General features: G+C 40.6%; 1 protein-coding gene across 2 annotated transcripts in view; it reads right to left on the bottom strand.

The window, feature by feature from the left end:
* SEMA6D (semaphorin 6D) overlaps window positions 1–16,360 on the bottom strand; it is a 130,104-nt gene that overhangs the window by 65,709 nt on the left and 48,035 nt on the right. Inside the window, exon 1 of one of the 2 annotated variants that reach the window (XM_038147369.1) lies at window positions 15,527–15,548. The exons of the other annotated variant lie outside the window; for it this stretch is intronic. The gene's annotated coding sequence lies outside the window, so the exon portion shown is untranslated. Of the gene's footprint in view, window positions 1–15,526; window positions 15,549–16,360 lie in introns of those variants that run through there. 2 annotated transcript variants of the gene reach the window in all.

The raw sequence follows: 16,360 nt of genomic DNA, 5'->3' as shown, positions 1-16,360 counted from the left end.
CAGCTAGAACTCTCCTGTGCTGGGGACCTCCAAGAGATGGTGGTTAAAGTACAAGACTAGCACAGGCTCAGCCCTGGGTTGTCACATCCTTCACATGTGATTTTTTGACCCAATCTATCACTGCTGTGTACAGATATTTGAGAAAGGGAGCAAGTTCATGCATCTGTTTTCTTCTCTTTGGAAGCAGATATTCTCTCCTGATAAGCATGCCTCCATTTCTGCTGAAGTCAATGGGAGTTCTACTGTTGACACGCATAGAAGCAGAACTAGCTCTTAGCAGCTGCCATCCTTCTCCTCTGCCAAAATTAATCATTGCTCCCCAAAGGTTTCAAGACCCTCTGATTGATGCTGCAGCAGCTCAGCAAAGGGTCGAACAGGGCAAGGAAAAGCTGCAGAGTTTACAGCAATCACACCTCTAAGGTGTCCTTATTACAAGTCTTCTGTATACAAATGCAGAAAACCAAAAAGACTTGAATGGATGTTAAAACACCTCTTTATTAAACCCAGCTGCTCATTGTGCTGGTCATTCAAAAGCTAGGAAACATTTCTTAAAATACAGCTACCACCACAACACTGATTCACTGCAAGGCTTTTCTTGGACAAACACATTCACTGAAGAAACAAAACAAAACCAAAGCCCAAACCAACAAGCTGTTCTCTCAATTTACAGCCCTTTTACAATACCGTGTATTATTGATGGGACATGGCTTCACAATTCTTTTATATATATATATATATATATTTTTTTTTTTTTTGTATTGCACAGAGATGACTGCATAGTGCACAGCCAGTCACTGCATCTGGTGGATAATTTTATATCCTGCTCAGATGCTGGAGTATATATGGTCCCACGGTGAGTACATCCAATAGACTTTATTCTTCAATGGGGCTATAAATACAAGTAAAGGCAAAGTACTGCACATAAGCTGCCTATATATTGCTTTAGTGAGGAGTGAAAGATGCTGGGGATTTTGGCTGTGTGGATTTGTTCTGTCTTACAGCATACCGAATAAATTGATATCTTTGTTCATGGAAAGGTAAATTTCTCCATAGCCAATGTGTTCCAAATTTTTTTTTCCTGAGGCATTCTCTAAGGCAACCATCTACCTACAGTATTTTTTGTCTTGCTATCACTACAGTCAGGGATGCAGTTAAGACAAATTTTGGATCTGCCACTTTCTTCTGTTTTCTTCTGGTGACATTTTGGAAAGAAGTTTCCTGGTATGTGCTAAGCCTGATGATGAACTATTTTGTAACTTTCTGGCTTCAGAGTTTACAGCTGTCATTCTCATTGCTAACACTGGTATAATGCCCATTCTGCATATCTTAGAGTGGTGATAGGTTTAGTGAGATCTAGATAGAACTGTGTGAGGAAAAGATTAAATTGTTCCAAACCTCTTTCAAGATGTAGTTTTGGAAACTAGGAAAAATTCTGAAAAGAGAAAACTTCCTCAAACCCTGTATTTTTTCCTAAAAAGCCAGAGACACAGAAACACAAAACTGCAGCCTTTAGCCTACCATAGCAATACTTTGGAGTCTTCTGAAAGAAGCAAGTATCAAATATTTTTGCTCACTTACATCTTCATGACTTGTTTTTACACTAAGTCAGGCAGCTTAAGTACATTATATTCCAACAGTCCAAGTTGGGATTGGAAAAGTGCCTGATACAAAGAATGCAAAATTCTTCTCTGTTATGAAAAATTTAGTCTAAACTCACTGAAGAGTGCTTTCTTCCTCAAGTGGTCCCAGTGAATTCACTATGGGTCCATGTGATGGAACTGTTACCCAGTTACACAAAACGTGTCATCCTAAATCTGGAGCATAACAGCCAATATGGTGGCAAGGCAACAGTTTGTAATACAGTGGGATCCGTAGCAGTAGCTGCCTATAGGGAAGTTTTCAGCTGTCTTTGAGTTTTAGCACAGAAAGGAAACAACTGCAGTATAGTGGAGGAAGTTGTACTCTTGTTATTAAACTTCTGAAAAATATTAACATCCTTTTGAAGAGGCATCTATTTCCTTTCCTGGTCATAACTGAGAAGCCTTCTGGGTTTTATTTTCCACCAAGCTTAAAACTTACACTTTAGGACTCTGACTTACAGACTGAGATTTGTCTTCATCTTTAAACAATTTAGACTGTGGTGTACTGATGAGTACTTAAAATCAACTTTAAGAAACCAGCCTGCAGAGAGAGAAAAGAGAGAGGTAATATCTGTGCTGCAGCTGCACTGGGAAAAACCTTAGCTGCAGGAGACCCCAGGCTGCAGGTCTGACAGGCTTGGGGCTCGCTGCACCCCCTCTCCTCACTGCAGATGTGCCCTGTGGCAGGCAGTGCCTGCTCTGCACTGCACTGCCCTAGTGGGGACCAGGCACATTCCTGAGCTGCACAGCAGGAAGCACTCCTGCCCCTTGCTACACCCAGCTCATTTATGTAGGGGTTGCCTCCATTTTCATTGTTTGCCTTGCAAGGTGAGAGTCCCCAATCCTGAGGATGAAGTGAAATCGGATTGTGCTTTCTGTTTTCTCATCCATAATCCACAATATTTTTATCTACTTTTTCAAGCACCAGTGTTTTGACAATCAGAAATTCTCAAAACCCACGAAACCCCCTCTTAAACAGCAATCTGTGTTTAGGCAGAAAGCTCTGTCAGCTCTAGCTCAGCAGTTTGTTATCCTGGTTAACTGGATCAATGGTGGCAGCTGTAATTAGTAGAGATGAGATTGCCTGCACTGTAATTATACCTCAATCTTCAGTGTGAGATGGACTGTAGGACATACACTGCAGATTCTCCAAATTACAAACAGGTTATGGAGAGCATGGTACTTCTGTGCTAATCATATTTTTTATTATATAGAATAAAAAAAATATGGCACCAGCTAAAAGAATTGTTAATCTGAAGTAGTTTTGCTGATTCAAAGGCATTAATCCACAAAGCTTTACAGTTACGTGGGTTTTCAAGACAGCCACACTATAGAAACACAGAAGGGTTTTTTTAACCTAAGTAGTTACTAACTATACAGCACATGACATCTGCCAGTACTTGCTCCAATATGCATGTGCAGAACATTTCAGTGTTTACTACAAAAAAAGTCCTCCTTTCAAAACCATGCATTAAATGTGGGAATAATTCTTTAATTTTTCAAAATCCAATGTAATATGGAAACACATGCTGTGTCTGTAAAACCTTGTTCAAAGAGCAAGGACTAAGAATAAGCAAATTGTAAGCATTTGACCTTTGATTTCGGTTTGAAGACATCAACAATGAATGTAACTTAAGGAAAAAGGGTGTCTGAAGATAAGAGAATGCTGAAACACTTATTTTCAAAGCCAGTGAAACTAATAAAGACAATATTCTGTTCTGCTTCACTGAATACTCAGCCTTCTCTGGTTGTGGGCTCTTGTTTTTGCTTTTCTTGAGGAAGGATTATATATTTCTTTAATTAGGTTTAAAAATGTTATTGCTGATTTCAAACCACATCTACATACAAGTATTAACAACTTCTCTCTCCCAGGAAGGCCACTTTACCTTGTTTTTATGCAGCTCTTATTCTAATCTTGTTTATTTTTCAGTGCATAGAAACATCTATGATTCATGTTTGGGGGAGAAGGGACTGAGGGGAATGAACTAATAGAACTTTTTCTCTTATTTTGTTTCCTCTTTTTTCTTTTTTAGACTCCTGAGGCTCAACTATGTCTGATATATTAAAGACCATGTAGGTTTAATGAAATCCATTTATGATTTTATGAGTAAAATCTGTCCCTCAGCACCACTTAAGCTCACACACAGGCCACCACAACAGAACTGAAGCGGCTCGTTCGTGGAGGAGAGGTCCTGCTCCTGCTCTTTGCAGAGAGGTGGGCTGGAGCTCCTAGCACTGAAATCCAGGTTTCCATCACACTCTCCTCTGCAAGTGCCAAGGGATGGCTCTGCAGGAGAGAGCACCATCTGTCTCCACTGCACGTGCTCTCCATGGGATGCTCTGCACTGGGAGGGAGGCTGGTCCTTGCAGGAGCTGCTCCTGCTGCTGCTCCTGCTGCTGCCCCTGTGCTGGCCCGGAGCAGGAGCAGCGCTCGGATCACAGGAGAGCTCCACGTGCCCAGCAAGGACCGCTGCGGAGGGGGAGCTGTGCCAGGGAAAGGGCGGGGGCACATTACAGCACCACAGTGAGTGGTGAGAGCTGAACTGATTGCCTGCATCATCACACACCCCTGCATCCAGTGTGCTGCCTCTTGGGGCTGCTGCCAAACGCACACACTGTCCCCAGATTTTGGGGGAAATCATCTCGGACTATTTCACAAGTCAGAATTTTCCAAATAATGTAGCAAATTGGGAGGGGGAAAGGGAGAGGTAAATTTTATAGTTCAGCTAAAACCTAGTTTGAATCTACTTAAACCATCACTCGATTGCTAGTATAATAACAATCCTCAGCAGCATTTTACTGTTCCAAATAGATATTAAATGTTTGCATATCATATATTCTGGATAAAAATTATTTCAAATCATGACCATTTTCTTTCACTCTCATTTTTGTGTGACTTGCAATTACATTTTAAACAGTTTGACTGAAACTACAAAATACAGCGGAAGATTTTTGAATTAAACTTACATAATCTTATCAGGCACTGTTACTGAGCCTTATATGATACAAGCTATTGGGGATATTTAATTTATTTAAGCTATGACTTCCCGAATGATACAAATAGGTTAATTCACTGCTATTTTGAAAACTTTGTTATTTCAAAATGAATCTACAAAATCCTGATTAAATGAAAATGCTTAAGCATACATTCGACCTTAAGCATGTGATTCCATTGAAATAAATGGCTCTACTTGTGTTTTCAAAGGTAAGCATGTGCTTACTGCTTCACTGAGTTGGGGCCTCAGACATTTCCAGAGATTTTAATATCACATTTGCAAACCAGATGGTAGTGCCTAGTTTAGCAACAATGGAGCAAAGTGTCCTTCATTTATACTTTAATCTCAGAAAATGAGATCAAGACATTTTCAGCAACTAGTTGATTGATACTATGTGAAAGCTGAACAACCTTGTTAATTAGGCAGTCCTGCTGGAGTGTCTGAAGTGCATGGCAAACCATAATTAAAACGCACCATCACAGTGATCTGTGGAGGCAACCTGCTTGAACCCTCCTGGAAGAACTGGCTTTCCTGAAGGTGCACTGCAGCATTCGAGGGGCAGACAGGAGAGTTCTGCCATGTGATCCAGCTACAGAGGTTAGCAGCTTTCAGTTTTATAAAAGGATTAATCAGACTGGAAAACTAAAGACAAAAAATGGCTTTCTCCAGCTAAAGATCTGAGTATTCAGGAACTACATTCCGTTTTGTTTGTTTGGATCCCCCAGCACAAACACAAACAAAAGGAGTAACTTTGTGGAGTCCAGAAGCCTCCCACTAACGCCCTGCGAAGCGATTCTTTTTGGCACAGCAGTAAGACATGGATGGCTGAGGAAAGTTCTCATCTGCACTGGCATGAGGCAATGAATATTCAAGAGGTGCTTACCTTACCCAGGGAAAGGAATCTTCAGGGAAATTGGAAGCGGGAGAGGCAAGAGGGTCAAGTTCATGTAATCACTTGTCTTGTAAACAGTGAATTTGTTGAGACTGTGCTGGAATAGTTTCATTTGGCTGCAGTCGGAGCTGCAACGGGAAACTTCAGCAAACCAACTTTATCTTTAGATAAGTTTTCCACAGCTACTTAGTAACTTGCTTGGTTTGCAGATCACATTCTGTATTTTCAACTCGCTCAGCAAGCTTAGAACAAAACTCACAGATGGATGCACTATTTTGATGCAATTAACAGTATATTTAGATATACTTGTATTACACTTCTGGAGTCCGTATAGAAATGTTTAGTTTAAAATAACACTGAAACAATTGATATTTCCATAGTTTTAATTACTGTCAAAATTTGTATCCACTTTCTGAGATCTGGAGGCTGATTTTGGCTTGGGCATTTGTTTTGTCTTTATTCAAAGACACTTTGTGCAATTGAAAATATCCTTTCCAGGCAAAATATGATGCAAAAAAACCATCTCAGTCAAAACTCTGAATACAAGAGAAACTGTAAAGTGTTAAAATTGCTGGGACTATGTAGAATAAACCTCCTATATGTTCCTAAGTTTGACTGAGAAAATATTTCTCTACAGAAATATCAGTCCCCTGTAGGTAGTATTGTTTCCAATTCATCACATACCAGCATTCAAAACACAGTCTATTTCAAGAACTGCAAAAGCAAAACAATGGAAGCATGTTAAAACCCTATTATTTATTTAAAAGTGGTAAAGAATGTGTCTTAAGTTATACAAAATTACCATATTTTTATTGGTTTTAAGTTCTGGGAGGAAATGTGTATGCAATTATAGTATGTCTTCTACATCTGTCTGCTGAGTTTATAGTAAGAATAAATTGTGGTTAATCATGTACAGCCTTGTATTTGCTCATAACCACAACAGTGATATGTATGCATGGAGCATCCTGCTGTTTGTTATTGGATTTTTCCTAATTCATATAGTATTTCATGTTTTGCTACTGACACCATAAAGCTTTCATTCTTGCATATATTAAATAAAATCACATTATTAAAGTGACCAGAGTTCCCAAACCTTACTGATTCTCACAATGTACATCCAGATCAATTTGCACAGCTTTGGAGTGGGGTTTGTGTGTGTTTGCATGTTACATAAGTAGTAATGAATATTAGGCATGCCTCCTGATAAAATAGCCCAAAATAGGAAAGAATTTTCTTACTTACAGGTTGACATTTGTGGGATTTTCTCTCAATTTCCATGTTTAGATTTTTAGAATTAACCTTGCACTCAGTGAGGAAAATTCCCTTACGCACTATCTGTTCTGAGGCTGACTCCCCTTTGTGGATATTTTTTTTCCCCCATGTCCATGCCTTTTGAACATCTTTGATAGTTTTAGTGAACAGTTTAAAAGTTTGTCTTTTAAAAAATAAAGAAAACTAAAAGAAAAAAAATTAAATTCTCTGCTCACAAAATTATTTCAGCACTAAAACATCACAGCCATGGTGTTCTTTGAATCTGGACCATGTGAAGGGCCAGGCCACCCACCAGGGAAGAGCTCCTCTAGCTCATGGGTTGGACATGGCTACCTTTCCACGAGCTGTGAGATGAGGAGGTCCTGGTTTCATTACTCAACACCTAGATGTGTCCTGGGAGATTAGTACTTGTGAGTGTAGCCTATCACAAAGTGTGGTGCCACCACACATGTTCTACTACGTTCAGAAGACTTCTGATGTGCCACATGGTTATGGCCAACAATAATGGAATCTAAGATCTGACTCAATTCCCATTTTGATTTTCTTGCTTGGAGTCAGTATATACAGAATAAAAGTATTTGGGGCTCTAGGCCTAAACCCATGACACTGGAGGGAGGCATGAGATCCACTCACTTTCAGAGACACCTTCCTGTGTCTATGGATACACTTGAAATACAAACACCCTCATTGCACAGAAATGCCAGATGCAGAAAAAACAGTTTTCTACTGACTGAGTTTGCACTTCTCCAATTCCTTTTTTTAAAGGATATATTTAGATAAAGAATTAATATTCCAATTGGTTGATTTGCAGGGAGTTCTACATGGTATTTAGATGCTAATTACTGCACAATTAGAGGGCTAAGGTCAGGCACATCTTCCAGTAATGGAGCACAGAAATTTACAGTGTTAAAATACCAAAATTATCCACAAATACAGATACAAGAAGACTTTTAAAAAGACTACTGCACATGGGTTTCTGCAGTTCAGAGGGCAAACCTTGCCCTTGTTAATCATACTTAAGTCAAAGGGAGCAGGTTGCGACCGTGCTGCCTGCAGAGCAGAGCAGTGCAGGTTACATGCTCCTCACACTGAGAGCCAGCAGGCACACATTTGGGGTTTGGCACTCACGCTCCCTCTCACTCTCTTCTCTGGCCAAGCACCACATGTCCCCATTCAAAATTTTTCACTAACCACCACACGATAGATCTGCATGTGTCTTACTCAGATGTTCAAGGGGAAATTACTGTATAAATAGTTAATAGCATCTCTATCATGTCTTACATCCTGCCCTGAAATTTGGATGGAGGAGAAGAATTTCTGCATTAAGGAATGCTGGCATCAGAATGCCAAACAATCATTCAGCATTTGAGATTTGGGTGCACAGGCAGGACACAATCTGTTTTATTGCCACCACACTGTATGGTCAGAACCTTTGCAAAAGCAGGCTACTGGAAATGCACAGATTTTTATTCTTCAATGTGTTACAAAGAGGTAACTCAAGTTCTTTTCTAGTTTAACATCTAGTACACATCTAAGACCTGTCCTACATTAAGAACAGGGGTTTTGTTTCCTTCCCACTAACAGACTAGTCCATTTTTGCTACTATTTTGCATTCAATGCTGCTGAAATTGTATCTGAACTGGAAAGTAAATGAAATGATATCAGAAGAAATACTTTTTTTTTTCTTTGATGTCTGAATGGAAAATAACTAATAAGACCTGCAGAAGGGAAGGCGGTCTCATGCCCTCTGCTTCTCACTGAATCACTCATGGGCAAAGGCAGCAGCACCTGGCTCAGGTCAGGTGCCAGGCTGCTGCTGCTGCTGCCCCAGTTCTGTGAGTTTGTGTGGGAGAGGAACCAAAGTCTGGGGAATCTTCCTTCAGCCCAAGTGATGAAGGAGCCTTGTCCTGAATAAGAGGATTAGCTTCGCTACTCGAATGAATGGTGTGTGCTCTATTCAGCTGTGACCACAGCAACATTCATCAGAAACTGCAAAACACCTTCTTTGTCCTTCTAGGGAAGGAAACGGTCAGACTAAGTGGAACTTTTCCCTGGTAACTAAGGCCATGCACAACTTGGGAAATCAAGGGAAAGTTACACTACTTTTTGTTCCCCAGTATCCCTTTTTGCAGGGGAATGAGAGCATTTCCATTTGCATAAATCTTACCCAAAAAAATATCAGCTGGAAAGTAATTTTTTCTTTTCCTTTAGAAAACCCCAATAATGTAAAGCTTCTTGTCTGACTGGGTGGAATTGGTGTTTAGTAGAGACTGGAAAGGGGGCAGCATCAATAACATGAAAAGACAGCCTAAAGTTTTCTGAAATTCATGACTCCCTGAAAGTTTTGAAAGCACATGATCAGCTCATGTCTGTGAGCAGCAATATTTCTTTTAATTCACTCCAACTCACCAGGAACTAGCCTGTTTCTCTAAGTAACCTTCTCTTCTGAACAGATACTATGCAAAATTAATCCAGGAGAATCTTTGCATAGTCATGGGAACAACTGAAAGACACTTAACAACTGTTGATATATTCACCCAGATCTGATGGCAAAAACAAACACATTTGCTCAGCTCCAGCAGTACTGACCCCTTGGTGCAGGCATCACTGGCTGTGATGTTTCCCATCGCTTTTGTTAGATAAGATGACATCTTATCCAGCAGCTCATGGATGTCACACTCTCCAGGACAAGCAAGCCAAATGAAATAGCAGCAAATACACATCCTCACTCTGCACCTGCCCCTTTCCTGTCCTTCCTGCAGCCTCCTCTCTTTCAGGTCTCCAGTGTCACACTTTGTTGTGTGCCATCTCCCAACACATGGCCAACATATTCACCCACTGTGGGAGCCAAGGCTTAAAGGCAGCTTGCAATATCTGAGCTAACTTCTGTTCCCTGGATCCTTCCCAGCTTTTGGTATCCAGAGGTTTTCACGTGGGCCTTGCTCCTGCCTGTAGAGGGTGAATTTTCACACTCTGCCTATGAGCTCTGCCACAAGAGGTCCCTGTGTTGTGTGGCTCCTGCTCTGCAATTTTTGGCCCTTCACTGACCCAGGTCCATATGAAATTACCAAGGCTGTTTTTTCCATTTTTCTGTGGAACACCACTCTGCTCAGCCTAGCACTCTCCATACTGCAGGCTGGCTGCACTCAGATCAGCTCTTCTCTCAAGGCTTCACACCAATGTTAGCACAACGCTGAGGTACCAGCACCAGCCTCAGAATAAAGCTGATTTCTCAGGGCTTAGAGCTCTGCTTTGACCTTTCAGAGTGGAGCTGGACTGCAACTGGCCAGCATGGGCAGTGCTTGTGGCATACCCCCAGGCTCACAGTTCCTTGTGGAGGAGTTTCATCAAACAGCACAGAACTGCCTGGGCTGGTCCCATCACTCTCACTTGTTTCAGCTTTAAAAAGGAAGACTGATGTCTTGGTTCTGGGGAATGATAGAACTGAAAATCCAGCAAACTTTCAATGCCTGCCAAGAATAAATGTTTCACTAACAGAAATATTTTTCCCTCTTGATCTTCCGTAACATGGCTGCTCTGTGGCAGTCAGGAGCATGATGAGCTCAGGGCATAAGAGTCCTTTTAAAATCAACACTTATCTACCAAAACTGGGGCTGCTAGGAGTTATATTGGACACAGGAGCCATTTTTAATATGTAGTCCACAACAAACCTGATTTACAGATTAAAATAACAATATTATGGCATTTATAGGATATATAAATTTAAAGCTGAACTGTACTAGCCATAAAATCTTGGATGCTTTTGTTACAGCTGCAACTAACAGCAAAATAATACACCAGCAAAGCTTTGCAATTAATAATCTCCAAGTTTAACACATTAAAAAAACTGAGGTCCCTTTCAGAGTGCATTACCAGGTGACATGAACAGGTGTCATGTCACATCAGGCAATTTCTTCAGGCAATAGCTCATAGCTGACATAAACAGATGCAAAAGACTAAGATGAGAACATTTAGTAATATGGAGTCAAAGAATGGTCACGTGACCTTATTATTCAGGTTTAACTATTGTTCTTTATTATATATTTATTACAAGGCTTCCACCTTCCTTTAGCCTGATGTACAGGAAAAAATAGTCCCTCAGAACTCCCAGTCCTTAAGGGAGTGTGTAATTTAACATTTCTACCCTGTTTCAAATCAGCACTCGTCCTGTGCTCGTGCACTTTGGTACTCAGCCAGTTACAATCCCCTAATTTCTAGCATGGCCTGCTCTGCCCTGGGCCTGCAGGCAGATACTCCAGACAGCTTCCCTGTGCTCCAGCAGCCAGTCCTGGTCCTAAGGAACCAGGGAGAGCTGCACTGCTCTCTGCCTCGCTGCACAAAGGGGCAGGGAAGGCTCTTTACCCCCTGATGGAGAAACAAGAGCTCCATCATTTTGTACTACAATAAAAGTGACAGTCAATACTACAAATACATAGTTTACAAGACAGATTTAAAATATAGATCTTTTTTTTATGAAATACTTTTTCCAGGCAGACAAACAAGGACATGTTCATATGCCAGTTCTCTCTCTAGCATGACTGAAGGTTCTCAATTCACTTGCAATAATGGGTATTACTGGGCCAGTAATTCTCATTCTGGTTTGAGTAAATTCCCATTGGAAAACCCAACACTTGAAAAATGCAAGGGGTCAGCTGAGGAAGCAGACCCACGGTGCAGGATCTCAGCCAGGGATAGGTTTTAGTTCCCACTGGCTGCTTCCCTATTTAGAGACCAGTAATAATTTTGTGTGCACTCTGGTCCATGCCAGGTTTGTGAAATTAATGATAAAGCTGGGTGCTGCTGAAAATAAAAATCCCCAGAAGAAATTCTCAGAAAAATGTGCAAATTGATTTCAGTTAATTGTGGCTACTATGATGACTGTAATTTGCAGCTTTTGATTGTATATGGTGAGGGATAGCCTTAGTACCGCACCACTAAGAATGAGCAAATCAGAGAATTTGTCAATTAAACTGTTGTCAATCTGGCATTTCACACTGAGAAATTAAGATCCTGTTCACCTTGTTCACCTGAGCAGTAACCACTGGCGTATTCAAAAATCAGGACCAATTCCATTGGTCCTGAACCCTCTTCAGCACAAGGCACAGATCACCACCCCCATTTTGCAATTAGGGAACCTGAAGCCCAGGTTTAAACATTGCTGAAATAGCAGAGATGAGAATAATTACTATCATGGTCTTCCACAATTTCCACCCAAGTCAGAAAAGTGAGAGCTCTGTAGTGGAGTTCCTGCCCCACAAAAATCAATAGCTAAACTCCCTCCTTGCCCCTGTTCCTATTCACTGAACCATAATAATGACAAGAGAGCTATTTGCATGTTTAAAGAAGCAGAACTGAATGCATATAGACTCCTTATAATTAGTTTCACAGCAGCTGACTGCAAAACCACGTAATTTAGGTTCAAATAATATATACTTTTTAAACACCCTGAAATGCACCTTGGTCTGTTTTCTGGCTCCGAAGCCATAAAACCCAGCACGGTGTGACTGAAAAGTGTTCCACGCAAAAAGGTAGAATGCTGGGCTTTGGATGAACATATTGTGAGCCTGAAAGCTGGATAATCAATTAGCATCCTACTGGAAGCCTGACAGCCTGTCGTGACCCATTAGGAGGTATTCGGTGCTCTCAATAGCTGTGGCTATAGGGACCATTTACACAGATACCAGGTAAACCCCTACAAAGCTGAATATGGTCAGGTCAGCTCTTTGTTTTACTTCTAAGTGCTTTTCCAAGATGATTTTCTCTCGGGTGGAATGAACATTGCAGTTCTGCTAAAAATGGCAACACTGTATTTCAGGTAAGCGGGTTGAAAAGTCATTCTCACTGGGAAATGAACTCATGACCTTTTCAAGGAAAGGTAAAGCTCAAGTTGTAAAAGTTTGCATGTAAAATGCACTAAATATATGATTGAGTAATAGCTCAAGAGGGCAGTAACAACATAGCCTGCCTAACAGCTCATGCTAATGCAAACATAATGTGCCATGTAAAAAGAGATTAATCAAGTTTTCCTACAGGAAAACTGACAGCCTGTCATGACCCATCAGGAGATATTCTGTGCTCTCAATATCTGTGGCTACAGGGACCATCTATGAACTGACAAATTTGGGTGACTGGTAATGCCACACCAGGACCAAAAAAAAAAAAAAAAGTCAGAGATGGGTGCCACAATTTCTGGTCCTTACCAGCACTTTGCTTACAGACATTTTCCTTTCATTCATGTATGAAATGAAATGTATGTTGAAGAGGTGTGCACACATACACATGCCTTGTGTTAGCTAAACATAGTGAACAACTATGCAGTTAAAGCAGGAACCTTTCCTAGTTCCCAGAGCCACTGCTTTTGGTTTATGATCAGAGGCTCATGGGCTCAATTTTCAGCAAGGAAGCAAATTAAAACTGGAAAGGACATTGAAACCATATCTGATTCCCTTCACAAAAAATCCAGAGAAAAATATATTGTTCAGATTATAATTTAATGTCAGAGATGAGTAAATACGATTTAACAACAATATCAGCACTCTTTGATGAGGGCAACCTCAAGTCGCTGGCTCATCTCATCTATAAATTGGAATGCACTGTGATTAGACTCCATTTGGCATTCTGCTGTGCATTAGTCAGTGAATGCAGAGCTTATCCCAGCTATATTTAATGAGGCAGCAGGCGTGCCTTTCTTTGCAAGAAAGAGCTTATCTACATGTCTATAACTGATTTCCTAAGTGAGGCAGCAGATCCTCAGGCCCTGTTTGCTTTCATCTGGATGTTTGAAAACATTGTGTCCTGCAGTGGAAGGTAAAATATTGCTTCATAAAAGGCTGCCACACGTGCTATGTTTTAAAAAAAACCACAACAACACAAATCCCCACTCCCCTCCTGCCTTCCACTGAATAATAGTTTTAGAGTAATAGTTTCAGACACCTTGGTTCTTTGCTGTGTTTATGATTGCAGTGTTTTATCTCCTTGTGCATATCACATTGTGATTACTTTATTAGCGATTTACTGGATGAAGTAGCCAAGTGAACACTAAAAAGTTTGAAGCAATAGTTTCACCTAGCTATATTCTAACATAAAGGATGTTTCAGTGACTTAGAATCTCTTGAGCTAATTTATTTAATGGCTCTATATAACTCCAGTCCATCAAAAAACACTGGGAGTCTAACTCATAACCCCCTGCTACGGCAGCTATTTACCCTATTGCAAGGCCAGTGTCAAATGCTGCCAGATCAGAATGAGAGCTCTACATGTTTATTTCTGTAGGATGACAAGATATACTGGTAAGATGAGTTGGGATCTGTAAGTCAATCTATGAGGCCCATTAAGCCTTAATTACCCTTTTTATCCCAAAGATTCCACAAATCCTATTTTGATTAAAGCCAACATCACCCACTCAATTAGAAATGTTGGCAATGTAGAGGTACTATCATAGTATATTTATCTCAATTTTTTCCTGACAGAAACTGTATAAACTTGTCTTAAATGTAACAAAGCACGTATGAGATCACTTAGGGTACAGGCATCTCCAACAATAGTGCTGAGGCAGCTTAGGTGGGTATTGAGCAGTGGAAGAAATTCCTGGCTGAGTTTGGAGCCTCTTTTAGGTTTACATCTATAGGTATACAGCCATGGGGTCACTTTGTACCTTAGCTGAATAGAACCACAGAAAAGAAAAAATGAGGTTAGAAGGGGCCACTGAAGATCATAATCAAGTCCAAACTCCTGTTCAAAGCAAGTCTAACTTCAAAGTTGTATCGTGTTTCTCAAGGATTTGCCCAGCTGTGTTTTAAAAACCTCCAAACAAGAGATCCTGCAGCCTCTCTGGGCAGCCTGCTCCCTGCTCTCACACTGACAATTATTTCCTTATGCCAAACTAAAATTTCTCTTGCTGCAACTTGTGTTTACAGCTTCTTGTCTTTTCACTGTGCACTTTGGGTGGGATCTGGCTCCATCTGTTCTGTAGCCCTTTCTTTAGGCAGTGTAACACTGATTACACCCCCTCCTCAGCCTTCTCCAGGTCAAACAAACCAAGCTCTCTCACACATTGTATGCTCCAGCCCCTGACTGTCCTACCCTGGCTCCCCACTGGACTCTTGCTGTCCTCAGGCACCCAAGCCAGCTGCAATGTCCCAGATGCAGTCTCAGAAATGCCAAACAGAAGGGAAAGATCAGCTCTCTTGTCCTACTTGCTCTCCAGCCAGATGTCCTGCTCTCACAGGGCAAGAGCATTACATCACAACCTTGAGCCTACATTAGCAATATTTTTGGGCAGTTTACATTGATAGTGTGTTGTTTATATGGAAACCCAGAATATTCTGTAATCATATATATTTCAACCATTAGTATCTTACCTTATTATTTTTTCCCAGTAAACTGACTGTTGTGACATTTTTGCAGGAGTATTTTGTGGGCAGTTCTTTCCCAATTCAAACCGATGTGATGAGAAGCAGAAGAGATTGCAATATGCTAACATTTTAAATGTGCTTTCAAAGAGGCCTTTGGGCACAGATGTTCCATAAAACTGTATTTATTATTATAATAATCTGCTGAAGAATTCAGCTGTTTTTTCAGGGGTTTGAATATTGAAGACTCCCTAAATCTAATGATTCCAAGTCTGCCCCACTTACTTCCCTTTCAACAGTAATAAGAAATACAAATTTGAAAAATCTGTATATACCAATGCATTTTTGAGCACCACAGAATAAACACTGACTTACAGTATAGATGCTGCCGGAAGAAATCTTTCAGATGGAATCCCTTCAAACTGCAAGTGATGTCAAAAAAGCAAATAAGTAAAAGACTCAAATTCACAACACAGAAGTACAAGTAGAATTTAATGCTTAACCTACAGAAGTATATTAAGAGTAGATGGCTGTGAGTACCTGACTTATAACAGCACCAGAACACATGAAAGACTCGTTCATCAGCTTTTCTTGAGACACTGTGGAGATGCAATTTTAACTCCATCTCCATGTGACTTTTTGGACAATGTCATTTCCTGATATTAGTTTGGAGAGGGGAACAATAATGGAAACAATAATTTCAACATCAGAAATGTGAAAAAATCCATGACAAAAGTATAAATATTACAATTTTTTTTTCTTAAGATGATTTGGCAACTCCTTGCTCAAACACCTCCAGAACTGGATTTCTTACCAAATCTGGGATGCAATGATTGAACATTTTTCTTTCAGTCAAGGCAGACATGAGAGATAGCAGAAGAAATAGAAAAAGTTAGTTTTAAGATGTAAACTATTCTGATCTGGACCCACAAATATTTTGCCTGGCTGTAATTATCCATTCTGATTTTGTTCCCTGGAAAGCTGAATGAGACCCAGAACCTTCCTGTCTTTGCAATGTGAATGCCTCAGTGAGAGCTTCCTTGGGAAGCTTTTCCTTCCACGCTCGGCTCTTCCCCAGCAACGAGCACTCGGAGGTCTCTGAGCACCTGGCTCTTGAAACAGATGTTTGGCACAGGAGGCTGGGGGTTGCCTGCTGCAGATAAGCCTGAAAAACTCAAATCACAATAATTATTTACCTTTATTAGCCTC

Source organism: Motacilla alba, chromosome 10 (assembly GCF_015832195.1).
Source record: "Motacilla alba alba isolate MOTALB_02 chromosome 10, Motacilla_alba_V1.0_pri, whole genome shotgun sequence".
NCBI classification, from domain to species: Eukaryota; Metazoa; Chordata; class Aves; order Passeriformes; family Motacillidae; genus Motacilla; species Motacilla alba.
The sequence above is the reverse complement of the archived record's forward strand: the minus strand, read 5'-3'. Positions and strand labels throughout refer to the sequence as shown.